The sequence below is a fragment of the Neofelis nebulosa genome, chromosome 4 (genome assembly GCF_028018385.1).
Source record: "Neofelis nebulosa isolate mNeoNeb1 chromosome 4, mNeoNeb1.pri, whole genome shotgun sequence".
Lineage (NCBI taxonomy): Eukaryota > Metazoa > Chordata > Mammalia > Carnivora > Felidae > Neofelis > Neofelis nebulosa.
Genome location: NC_080785.1, coordinates 144,253,860 through 144,266,323, shown reverse-complemented (window position 1 = coordinate 144,266,323; position 12,464 = coordinate 144,253,860). Strand labels below are relative to the sequence as shown.

The following is a 12,464-nucleotide window of genomic DNA, read 5'->3' as shown; positions in this document are numbered from 1 at the left end:
TAAGAGGCAATGAATGTTATAGATTAGAAAAGATAGAATAATAGTGCTGTTCCAAGCATGTTTTGGACATCAAGGTTTGGGAGTTAACTTAGAATAAAGCCTTGAGTCTCTGATTTAGGTGTTTACTTAGTGAGAAATGTTATCTGAGAAATAAATCTTACTTGTTAAAGTGTTTAAACTGGGCTTCGGAAAGAAAAGAATGCTTTTAACAAGTAAAGAGTGTGGGTGGGTGGAAGCAAGGGTCCAAGAACAGCATAACCAAACACATGGATGCCTGGGGCTTATGTAGGGAATTGCTAGTAAAGCAAGGCTGGGATGGATGATAGTTTTTAGGAAGAATGGTAAATCAGGTTAGGGTGATTGGTGTCATTTTTAAAGTTATCACAGCTCTTGGATTTGATTTTTGAAGACACTAGAGGGACAAAAGCCCTTTTATAAAGGGAGACAAAGTGATCAAGTTTGCATTTTTAGGAAATAACTTTAGCATCAGTGTGAAAGGTGGAGAGTATGGAATCATAGTCCTCATCTTGACAACGATTATGGACCTGGGTTAGAAGGACGGTAATGGGAAGGGAAAGGCAGGGTGGAATTGAGAGATTGTTCTGAATCTGAATCATAATTCATAGGAATTGGTGACATAATGGATGTCTTATGGGGTTATTGGTATTACTTATTACTAATAGTATTTATTATTACTACTGTTTTGCATTTGCTGTAAGTGGCTTCTCATAGTCATATTTATTGTATTATTAGTAGGCTGATGGTTGAATTCTTGACCAGAGGTGTTCAGGAAATGGTGGGGGAATGATGCGTTATAAATGTTACACTCAATGAAATATTCATTTAAAATCCTATTTGGGGGGGGGGTGTGTGTGCCTGGATGGCTCAGTTGGTTAAATGTCTAACTCTTGATTTCAGCTCAAGTCATGATCTCACAGTCTGAGATTGAGCCCCATGTTGGGCTCTGTGTTGGGCATGGAGTCTGTTTAAGATTCTCTCCTCTCTCTCTCTCTCAAAAATGAAATGAAATGAAATGAAATAAAATAAAATAAAATACTATTTGGTTTATTCAGCAGACATTTTGTTAATGTCTAGGGATATCGCTGACAAAAAGGGATGCCACTGATCCTGATCTTCATGGAATTTGCCATAGTGATGAAGAGTCTAATAGATCTTGTTTGCTGTTCTTACTTTTCTGTGTAATCTTTGGGTATATGATTTAACTCCTAATCCTGTCTGATCATGTGGGATAACTGCTTATATAATAGTATTCTGAAGTTTAGATGAGGTAATGTGTGTAAAGTGCCCAGCAAAGTCCCTGGCATAAGCAAATATTTGTTCTCTTTTAATCTGCCATGGGTACGTAAACTAGGAAACACAAATTTATTAGGATTATTTCTCAAGTAGATGGCAGTAGGTAGCAAACACATTTTTGAAAGAGATTTTTTAAGTTTATCTTTCATGATGATTTGGCATCATAAAACCTGATTGCTGTTTTATTTTCTCCATTGTGAGTATAGATACGTCACTTGGCTTGTGTGTCAGCCTCAATTTGCTGATGTATATGATCAAAATCACTCTTATTTCACAGGGTGATTGGGAGAAATATTAGAGATAGTGGCTATGAAATTGCCAGACAAACCTAAGTACATAGCTGAATGGTTCAGGTCAAAGAGTTTAAAATGCTTACGCTCATTGACCTCAGCCATTCAGCTATGTACTCATACATTCATCTCTGTACAATTACTAGCTTGGGAGGCCCTTTGGCAAGTTACTTAACTATTTTTAGTCCTCATTTATCTGTAGTATAGGGATAATAAAACATCTATCTCTATAAGATTAGCGTGAAGATTAAGTGAAAGAATGCACAGAAAGTAGTTTATCTAAGCGCATGGTAAGCACTCAAAAACTTGTGATTATTATATATTATGTGGTATGCTTTTGACATTATTGAACAGTGAACTCTTCTTGGTTTGGCTTTGCTCTGTAGGTGAAATTTCTATGTAGCTTAATTCTGAATATAAGCCATATTACCTTTCATGGTAGTGAAGGAAAACTGATGATCCTTTTCAAAGGAAACTTCACTTTGGTCCTAAAAGTTTCCTAGGGAAAATATTTTAGGCCTTGTGTTTAAGTCATAAATGGAGGTAGAATTGATAATAAATTTCAGTTGAAAATAAAAAAAAGAATAGCTCTTATCTGGGGGTATTACTTACCCATCCGCAGGAGCTTGGATGTCATGAGGGATTTTGGAGGGTAGATGGCGTTTGAACATCTGAGTCATGTGGCAGCAAATGGGAGCCTCTGCGTTATACTCAGTCTTGAGGGGTTTATTTTCTTTGGTTCCAACATCATTTCCTATCTCAGTCAAAAAGATTGTTTCATAAGTTGCTTTGTTATTTCTATTTATTCACGTAATAACCAAAGCACTCAGTTGCAAATGTGTGAATTGTCAAAACCTTGAGGAGATAAATCTCTTGAAGAATTAACTGTCACTAAAAATGAAGAGACATGAGTAAAGACCAAGATGTTTTAAAATTAAAATTACATGCCTGGGCACCTGGCTGGCTCAGTTGGTGGAGCATGTGACTCTTGATTTAGGGTTGTGAGTTTGGGCCCCACATTGGGTGTAGAGATTATTACTTAAAAATAATGTCTTAAAAAAGTAAGATTATATGCCAGCCTGAGTGGTTGTGCCTAACGGATGGAAAAGGCCATTGTGGTTATTTTCATTACCTTATTAAGCATTTTAAAAAGCTATGAATGTTCTTTTGGGAGTAGATGTACTATTTGTATCTTTTAACATTTCCATTGAATTTGTTTGCCAAATAAAGTGTTTTATGTGTGGGTAGTTTTTTTTTTCTTTTTTCTTTCTAAGTAAGATCTAGATTCCTATATTTTGCCAATTTTGCTAGTCTTTAATGGAAACTTTTTTTTTAGTATCTCCCTCTCCCCCATCTCTTAGTGACTAAATGAATATCAGCTGTCCTTAGATTGAGCCTGTTGTATGCATTATTAAATAATATGTAAGACTACATCCTTTAAATGTAGTACCTTGTTCAGTATTTCCCACAAATGTGATCACAGTGATTTACTTTTGTGGAAAATGAGGCTATTATTCTATGGATGAGGTTTTTAACTATCAGAGATACAGAGTGGAAGTCCAATTACTTTGTTGCTTCAGCTGATCTCAGGATGGTTTAAGGTAACATTTTAATATCACAATATCCCCTTGTTCTATCTCTACTATGCTAAAATACATGATACTTTTTATAAATACCTATTTTAAATATTGAAATAAAATATTTGACATTCTTTGAGGTAATTAGAGATTTCTTGGCATTTAAAAAATTGAGTTGGGGATCAGTATCTGTTCTTTAATACCAATTACCTAAAGAGGAGCCTCAAAGTCAAAGTTGCATGCCTCTTGCTGTGATTAATACACCATGAGAGGAGAAAATAATTAGTATTTGCTTGTCAACCTGTTTTAGGATGTGGGAAATTGGTTATTAATCTCCGAATTAGAATTTGGTGTAGGCTTTCAATAGCCTCACCTCACAACTAATGTTCTGATGATATATTTATTTTATATCTTGCTGAGCTTCAGTAATCTAATTTACTTTGCCTGAATTCTCAGTGAAGGATTGTCACGATTTGCATATTTCAGAAGGATGTGCTCATTGTAGCTTAATTTTGTATGTTTTGTATTGTTCTCATTAAATTTTGAAAATTTCTCCTTCCCACCTTCTCTGTGTCTGTTCTTCATAATCTTATCTCTGTTCCTATGTAGAGAGATAAAAGAAATACGTTTTCTTTCTCTTTTGTGAGCTGTCTCTATAAGAAGAAATTATTGTACAATGAGTGTGTCTGGAATATCACTTGGAGATGGGAAAAATCTTGGCAAATTCATAACATTTGCAAGATCTTTGGGTGGACAGGTTCATTCTAATTTATGTGTGAGATTTCATTTTGGTGAAGAACATTTTGCCACTTTTCCATGTGTTTTCCTATAGCATATGAATGGAACTTTGTATTTCCCCCTCCAGTGGCACAGCTTAAAAATTTCAGCCTCTGAAACATGTGGTTCTTTGCTAGTCAGGAAGCCAAGAATGTTATAGAAACAAAAAATATATAAATATATAAACAAATTCATATATAACAGACATGATGTATTCTAAGAAATAACTAAATTATTGGTGGCAAAAAATGTATAAGTCATGGGTCTCCCTATTTCTAGTTACACCCACTGCAAATCATCCTACACACAGCTGCTAGATTATCAGAGCTGTTAGAATAATCTCCCTAAAACAATATTTGCATCAAATCCTTTAGTAGTGGTTTCTCTTAAGAAGTCTCAACTCCTTAGTATAGTGTGCAAGACCCTCTCTTACAGCTTCACTTTCTCTTGCATTTCCCCACTTCTTCCTTTGGCTTTGGTTACCCTCTGGGGTTGGGCATTAATTATACATAAATGTATTGCAATACCTGTTCCTTTTCCACCTCCTCCTTCGCCTTGCCTTTCATTCAGATCACCACCCTCACTTGTAAATGCCTCCTTAGCAACTGACTGTTCCTAACTATACTTCTTAGCAGCCTCTCCGGATTTTGGTACTTAATTCATACTCTGTTAACTTATTCTCAGTGTAGAGGTGGTTGCATTTGGTTTTATAGATGTGCAGTTTCTCCAAGACAGGTGCCAAGTAAATGATGTGCTTTAATTGTGGAGTTAGAGTTAAAATTGACCCTTACTATTCTGATTGCTTCAGGAAAACTTCATAAACAAAGTGGGATTTCATAAGTTTGTACTCAAAGATCAGAGAGTGTGTATCTAAGTAGGAGAGGAGGAAGACAGTGTGGAGGTTTTAAAGGAATAATGTCAAATCTGTGATCGCTGTGAGACCATGGCAATCTACTTAATATACCTGAGCCTCAGTTTTTTAATCTATAAAATGGAAATGGTAATATCTACTTGGTAGGATTGTTGTGAGGATCAGAAGTACCTGCACATAGCAATTAGTCAATAGATGGTAGCTATTTTTATAGGTTGGGATTTGTTTGATTTGGCCCAAGAAAAGATTTGTAGGTTGAAATAGAACTAATGGGAATGATGTCATGGAAAATGGCAGAGAAGGAAGCTCCAAAGATTGGTTCCTTCACCAAGACAGCTATTAAGCTAGCATGAACTCTCTGAAGCAATTGTTTTGAAATTCTTTAGTCATACACTTGCAGCATCCAGTGGCGTGCTTAATGAAGAAAGAAGCTGTTAAATTTCTGAGAATTTTGGGTTTTACACAGTGACTACCATTTTCTTTTTTTTTCTTTAAAAACTTTTTAAAAAAATGTTTATTTATTATTGAGAGACAGAGACAGAGTGTGAGTGTGGGAGGGGCAGAGAGAGAGAGGGAGACACAGAATCCGAAGTAGGCTCCAGGCTCCGAGCCGTCAGCACAGAGCCCGACGCAGGGCCCAAACTCATGGACTACGAGATCATGACCTGAGCCGAAGTGGGACACTCAACCAACTGAGCCACCCAGGCACCCCCAGTGACTACAATTTTCTATCCCTCAGCCTTGTGACAATCAGCTGTGGGTATGGTGGCCCATGGTTCCTGATGTGACTTGCTTGTCCTTCAAAAACTGTGGTTTTATGTTTTGACTGCTGCTTTTGATTGCTGAGGGACCAGCACAGAGACTGACCATTGTTTCAAACCCCACAGGCTAATGTGATTTCTCTGGCATCTTCCAAAGAAATTTAAAGAGACAAAATACCTCTACCCCATTTTTCTGATTGGATCCTGGCATTTAAAGAAATTTCTGTCAGGACCCTGGCTGACCACAGAAATAATAGATCAGAGACTTCAGTGACAACACACAACAAGGAATATAGTCTTTGCAAAAAAATAAAAAGTTTGGAAAAGTCACTAAACCAACAACTGTATCCTTCATCTAATAACAACAGCAATCTGTAGAAAGAGGAGAGAACCTAATTTCTAGAATTACCACGTTACAAGATTCAAGGTATCCAGTTTTCAACAAAAATACAGAACATACAAAGACATAGAAATTGTGGCCCTTAATAGGAAAAAGAAATCCCTGAAGAAGCTCAAACATTGGACTTAAGAGACAAAGACTGTAACTATTTTAACATTCTCAGAATGCTGAAGGAAAACATAGACAAAGAACTAAAGAAAATGAGGGGAACAATGTGTAAACACATGGAGACTATCAATGAGAGATAGAAAGTAGAAAAAGTAAAATAGCTGAAATAAAAATCAGCGGAAGGTTTAGTAGCATATTTGAGCAGGCAAAGAAGGAATCAAAAAACTTAAAGATATGGTGATTGAAATACCCTGTCTGAGAACCAGAAAGAAATAGATGAAGAAAAATGAATAGTACCTAAGGGACATCATCAAGTGTATCAACATGCACATTATGGAAATCCCAGAAGGCAAAGAGATGGGAGAGAAAAGAACAGAAAAAAAAAAAAAAAAATTGAAGAAATAATGGATGAAAAGAATTTAATGGTTTTAGCTCTTATATTTAGGTCTTTGATCCATTTTGAGTTAATTTTTGTATATGGGATAAATTAGCTTTATTTTTTTGCATGTGGTTATCCAGTTGTCCAGTTCAGAGACTATTATTTTCCTATTGGATGGTCTTGGCACCTTTGTTGAAATTCAGTTGCTTATCGATGTACAGTTTTATTTCTGGACTCTTAATTTTACTTTAAGTATGTCTGTACTTAGGCCTGTACCACACTGTTTTGATTACTGTAGTTTTGTAGTAAGTTTTGAATTTAGGAAGTGTGAATCCTCCAATTTTTTTGTTCTTATTCAAAATTGTTTTGCCTATTTAGGGTCCCTTGCAGTTCCATATGAATTTGAAGATTGACTTTTACATTTTTGCAGAAAAGGCTGTTTGAATTTTGATAGGGATTGTATTGAATCTGTAGATCACTTTGGTTAATGTTGACACCTTAACAATATTAAGTCTTTCAGTCCACAAATACGGGATGCCTTTCTGTTTCTTTAATATTTTGTAGTTTTCAACGTATAAGTCTTTTACCTCTTGGTTAAATTTATTCCCAGTTATTTTATTTAGGTGCCATTATAAATGAAATTGCCTTCTTAATTTCTTTTTTGCATTGTTCATTGCTGATGTGTAGAAACACAACTGATTTTTGTGTGTTTATCTTGTGAGCTGCAACTTTGCTGAATTTGTTTATTAGCTCTAGTAGCTTTCTTGTGGGTTCTATAGGATTTTCCATATATAGAATCATGCCATCTGTGAATAGACATAGTTTACTTTTTCCTTTCCAATTTGGAGGCCGTTTGTTTCTTTTTCTTGTGTCTAGCTTGAACTTCCAGTACACATTGCATAGCAGTGGTGAAAGCAGACTTCCTTTTCACGTTCCTGATCTTAGGAAGAAAGCTTTCACTCTTTCACCATTGAGTATTATGTTAGCTATGGGATTTTCATGAAAGTCCTTTATCATGTTGAAGAAATTCCTTTCTAATCCTAGCTTTTTTTTTTTTTTTTTTTTTAATCATGAAAGGGTATTGGTTTTTGTCATGTGCCTTTTCCGCATCAATTGAGATGATTGTGTGGGGTTTTTTTTTTCTTTCTGTTAATATGGTACGTTACATTGATTGACTTTCTTATATTGAACCACTTAGGATAAATCCCACTTTTTCAGCCAGCCTCTGCTTTTCCAGCTTGGGTGAATTGCAAGTTAGGCTGAATAGAGGTGAGGGCCTTGCATCAGTCCTTTAGGTAGTCCCAGACAGGTTAGAACAGATAGACAAAATAATTTGTGATTTAAGTCTACTCTGCTCTCTCTGGAACCAGGTACCAGGGTCCCACACTAGAAATGCGGGTTGATCTCTTCAAGACTTCTGTTGTACTGGGGAAGGGTATGGGACAAGAGTAAGTAATGCCACAAAGATGTCTTACCATTTTTAAGTTGCCTTTTTCTTGATTCAGTGTTCACTTAGTTGCTGTAAGACTATTTTCCAGAATTCTAATTCTAAAAAAGTTGGTTTTGACAGTTTCTCCTTGTTTTTCAGTGTTTTTGAAGTGGGATGGGAGCGTGGAACTGCCTACTTTGCTGTTTTGCTGATGTATCATTTTTTTTTTTTATTTTAAAAAATGTCCTTCTTTTTACCTTTTATTTTTCTTAATGGATTATTTGTTACATTTAGTCACTTGTGTTCTTCTAATTTTGTATTCATTTCAGAATGATTCTTTTTCTCTTATTTTTTGAGTTCTTTCACCTTTTCTGGAGTTTTGTAATTGTGATTTGTATTTCTTTTTCATGTTTTGAATTATTAATGTCTCTTAGCTTGCTTTGAAATTGTATAATTTTGATCTCAAGGTCTGTTTTTCATTATCTGTAGGGATGTTATTCTGTTCTTTAGCCTCATTTTTCTTAAAGTAACTGTATGGGATGGGGCTTTGATATTTTTCTGTTGCTCATTTTTATGTGAAATTTGTTTTCCTGAACTTTAAGAAGGGAGTCATGGTTCAGGAGAACTTTTCTAATGTCACAGAGCTCCCTCTCCTGTTGTTTTTGTAAAATGCTCAAAAATACGGTGGCTCTTTTTCCCTTCTCCAGTTTTATTTGGATCTTTTCTTTCCTTGTCTCTCTTGTCCCTACCTTGCTCAATTTTGGTTTCAACCCAGTAACTTTCCTTATTATAGAACCCTGCCTTGGAAAGCAGTTTTGGTTAGTAGGTTGGTTTTAAGAATTTATATGACTCAGGCTGCTCTAGCCTTTTTCAGAACTTAAGTCATGCTCACTTGTTATTGGATTGGGCTAAACCTTTTCCAATTTCAGCTTCTCCTCTCAAATTGCCACCACACTGTCCAGTGAATACCTACTGACTATTTAGATGTTCTCAAATCCCTCAAATGCGCCATTGCTTCCTTATGCATCCTTTTGAACAGATGCAGATTTCATGTATGTCTGCTGGCTATTGATGTTTTCCTCACTCATTTTTATTTTGAGGTTTGTGTGGATACCTTGCCACCTACTTTTTTTTAAAAAACAATTTCCTTAAAACTTTTTTTAACATTCATTTTTGAGAGAGAAAGAGAGAGAGGGAGGGTGGGAGGGGCAGAGAGAGAGGGAGACACAGAATCCGAAGCAGGCTCCAGGCTCCAAGCTGTCAGCACAGAGCCCAATGCGGGGCTCTAACTCACAGACAGCAAGATCATGACCTGAGCCAAAGTTAGACGCTCAACCAACTGAGCCACCAGGTGCCCCGTCACCTACTTTTGTTGTAAATATTTTCTGTGGGATTTTGGTTTGCTATCTTAGTCAATCTGTTTGATTTTAATTCAGGTAATTAAAATTTTATGATGCAGTACCTGCCATATCTAGAATCCATAATCCATTCTGTGTTCACACTTTAAAAACTCTCCTGTATGGGCTTAGAGGTTCTGGCCCCTGGGCTATGGCATGTCTACTATATAGTGCTTTGTTCTGAAGTTTGAGTGCAAATGTTATTGACCTATTGGTGTTGGATATTGCAAAACCTATCAATGTAGAAAGGGTTAGAAAGAAGCAGTTTATCATTATAGTGGAAATGAAAAAAGTATTTACACATTTTAGCAAAGTTGAAAGTGATGCAAATGTATTTGTTTATGGAATGAACAACAAGAACTTTCTGAAGGCCAAGAACAAATTATGCAACCTGTGAAGTATAGTTCCTGTGTCATCAGGAACAACAGAATCAACAATCAGAATCAACAGAACCAGGGAAAAGTGGTGGGGCAGGGAGAACCTCTCAGTTTAAAGACAACTGTCAATGCCTGATTTCAGGGAGCTTAACATTTATTCAGAGGAAAACAAGGGGTTAATTGGAGATAAAAATCTGAAAACAGTGAAAAGTTGAACTTTGGCCACAAGCTACAGAGGGTTTTATAAATTCAGGGCTCCTTAAACACCTGCTCTAAGTGAATACCTGGTGGCTAGTACAAACACTAGAGCTACTCGGGCATTCCTTATGCTACTAGGAAGTAAAGATAGTTAAAGCTTCAACAGGATTTGAAAAAAATTTTTAGAGTAGCCAAGACTGATCTCTTTTAAGGGAATAAAAAGAAGAAGTCTGATAGGTTTGTCAGCATAGAGAAGAAAAATATTTCTGGCTTAAAAGTGACAAAAGATCAGCTAACATACCTACTTATGGGGAATGCATCCAGGGACTGTAAGCACAGTCCCTTCCCAGGCTCTTACAAACAAATTAACCTCTTTATACCTTCAGGAGCCTAAACTGCACCTAGAATAGCTTCTGTACAATTTAGACTGAATAATAGTAGATTGTTTCATAGAAGATGCAGAAGCATAATTTTTTTTTTAATTTTTTTTTCAACGTTTTTTATTTATTTTTTGGGGGACAGAGAGAGACAGAGCATGAACGGGGGAGGGGCAGAGAGAGAGGGAGACACAGAATCGGAAACAGGCTCCAGGCTCCGAGCCATCAGCCCAGAGCCTGATGCGGGGCTCGAACTCACGGACCGCGAGATCGTGACCTGGCTGAAGTCGGACGCTTAACCGACTGCGCCACCCAGGCGCCCCAAAGAAGCATAATTTTTAATAGCAATTTTTCAAACAGCCAAGAGTAGAAGGTTAAAGCATATTAATGAAAATAGTTGTGCAGGGAAGTAGACTGATGTGGTCTAGCTATACACAAATGCAAAGGCTCAGGGGCAGGAGTGGAGGTTAGTGTGGCTGAGAGGGATGAGGAGAGAAAATAGTGGGAGTTAATGAGTTTGGAGAGGGAATGGAGAGTAAGATCATGCAGGGCCTTATAGGGTGTAATGATAAGAGCGTTAGGTTTCATTCTAGGTGTTTGGAAGCCACTAGTAGGTTGAGAGCAGAGGGAGGGTGAACAACTACTGTAAATGATATGTGTTCAAGCTAAATGGAGGCTGTGCTTCGGGCAGTAATACAGGCGTGTCAAAATGAAAAGAACCTTGTTTAATGTTGACTTCAAGTTTTTTTAATTTGAAAATTTGTGGTTTTAGAGTCACCTAAGAGCTATGTAAGAAGTGTTGAAACACACACATATTTTTGTTTGCTAAAGTTTGCTAAACAGTACTGAACCTCATTTCATATATTCTTATTTCTATACAGTTTAAATCAAAATGCTAGCCACAGACTACTAAATTGACTTAGTAACACGCTAATGGATCAGAACTTGAAGTTTGCAAAACATTGTAAATCTAGTATAATCCCTTTATTCGGCCTGTCAAGATACTGCAAATGAGCAACCTAGAATCCAGATATTGCCACATTTCCCAAGAATATGTTCATTGAAAAACAAAACCAAACTCTCTTATATAGTGTAACAGTAGGTTGCAGTGTGGGAAACATTTGGAGGATAAGCACTCCTACTTGACTGTATTACCTGTGCTTTTCTCCCTGGTGTGAAATGGGAAGGCCTGTCCATTTCAAATGGACTTGTCACATATCAATACAATTTTCATTATTAATGGTCTGTAATTAAATATATGAACTGCTAGCCAAAGTAACAGTTGGTCTTTTTTGAATTACAAATGGAGAATAAGTCATTTATAGACAGCATGGTAGCCTTTATATTGTCACCTAAGAATTAATGAAAAGAATGTCATTTTCGTATTTTCTGCAAGTTGTTGTATTTCATTTTGGAAAAGTTTGTGGAAGGAGTGAAAGATAAATGAAATATAAAGGTCAGTGTGAGGTAATGGGGAAAAGATGGCCCTTTCAGTTCTGTTATTTGAATCCTTGCTCCTAGTTCTGTGGCCTTTGGAAGATACTTGCCTATGCCTCATTTTTCTCAGTTACAAATGGAAGTAATACCTATATCATAGCTTTAATGTTAAGATTAAATGAGGGCCTGGTGGTGTAACATATATTTTAATAAATATTAGTTTTCTTCTTTCCTCTCTTCCTTAGGAAGGAATTCAGTGAAAATATGTTGCTAGAATAAGCAGGGCTGGAGAGTGTAGAAAAATGCAAAAAGAAAGGTACATCTTTTTTTTATTGGTTGTTTTCTTCCTAGTAAGTCTATTGTGCATGATCCCAATTGTTTCTAATTTCTTTTAGAAAAGGTAGGTGATAAATAGGTAGGCTTCCTGTGCCTCTTGCTCCCCACCCCACCATTTATTTATTTATTTATTTATTTATTTATTTATTTATTTATTTATTTTAAATTAATTAAAAATTTTTTTTATTTTAGAGAGAAGGAGAGTATAAGCAGGGAAGAGGGTCAGAAGGAGGAGGGGGGGGGGGGAGAGAGAGAGAGAGAGAGAGAGAGAGAGAGAGAGAGCGCGCATATCTTGAGTAGACTCCACGCTCAGTATGGAGCCTGACACAGGGCTTGATCCTACAACCCTGGAATCATGACCTAAGCTGAAATCAAGAGTTGGACACTCAACTGACAGAGCTACACAGACACCCCCTCCCTCCCCTTAAAATTTTTT

At 36.5% G+C, this 12,464-nt stretch overlaps 1 protein-coding gene across 33 annotated transcripts in view; it reads left to right on the top strand.

The window, feature by feature from the left end:
- Window positions 1-12,464, top strand: part of SLMAP (sarcolemma associated protein) — a 147,352-nt gene that overhangs the window by 48,450 nt on the left and 86,438 nt on the right. For 2 of the 33 annotated variants that reach the window (XM_058726454.1, XM_058726453.1), the window contains exon 2: window positions 11,938-12,008. The exons of the other annotated variants lie outside the window; for them this stretch is intronic. The gene's annotated coding sequence lies outside the window, so the exon portion shown is untranslated. The remainder of the gene's footprint in view (window positions 1-11,937; window positions 12,009-12,464) is intronic. 33 annotated transcript variants of the gene reach the window in all.